Below are 1,014 nucleotides of genomic sequence, written 5' to 3'. Positions count from 1 at the left end.
GCTAACAGGGCGGCAAACTACAGCTCCGTAATAGCAGCCGAACTGGGCAGGTATGAGTGAGGGCCCGAACTGTGGAGGCTGCGTGCGCACTGAAATGCAGAGACCGTTTATTGTGACTTAAAGCGACTTTAGTTATTATGGTGACCTGGTTATGGTGGCGTTTTTCAAAATAGATCCTGTGCCGGGGCTCAGTCCGGACGCGCCCGCCAGCAAGTTGGGGCAGACGGGCGGGCAGTTGAAGGCGGGCAGTTGAGGGTGGGGAGGGTGGGGGAACACTAGATCCAAATCCATGAGCGCAAGAGACAAGGAATGCTGATTGTATTGGTATTGGGTAAAGGGACGTGAGAGAGACAAGGAATGCTGAAGATGATGCCTTATTAACATCAGGGATGGCGGTGGCAAGGCGTAGGCGAGGCGTAGGCGAGAGCAGGCGACACTTGTAATGCAGGCGATACGTGTAGAGCAGGCGACACTTGTAATGCTAGAGCTCAGCGTCTCCCGTCAGCGTCTCCTGTCTCCCGTCCGCATCGCAAGTGCTTTGCAAGTAGGGTCCCGGGTTGCAGAACATGCACGGTAGGGACTTACAGTTTACACCCAAACGCGGTGACGACAGTCCACTGACCGATTTATCAATCCTGCAGCAGCACGCGGGCTTACGCTAGTGCTCGTCTACACAGCTCATCCGTGGACGCCGGTCGACTGCCTGCAGGTGCGCATCGGCTATGCTATCCGCGCGGTGTGGCGTCGCATTGAGTCTGTGTGGTGCTATCGCCTTGGCCGGGCGCCCGGAGCGTGAGGAATGCGCGTCAGCAAAACATCGACACAACCTGCCAGCTACCGTCGGTACAGTAACAGCGCGCGAACGACGCACCAATGCCTTGTCCCTTCTTGCTACGCATTTATGTGGGCACGGGTGGGAGCCACACACATCGGGACTACGCTTTCCTGCCCCTTGCCATGTTCCATCACGAGCAGCAGCACGCGGGCACTGGAGTCGACGCCTGCTTCAACAAT

Source organism: Chlamydomonas reinhardtii, chromosome 5 (genome assembly GCF_000002595.2).
Source record: "Chlamydomonas reinhardtii strain CC-503 cw92 mt+ chromosome 5, whole genome shotgun sequence".
Taxonomy (NCBI): domain Eukaryota; kingdom Viridiplantae; phylum Chlorophyta; class Chlorophyceae; order Chlamydomonadales; family Chlamydomonadaceae; genus Chlamydomonas; species Chlamydomonas reinhardtii.
This window is presented reverse-complemented; position numbering follows the sequence as displayed.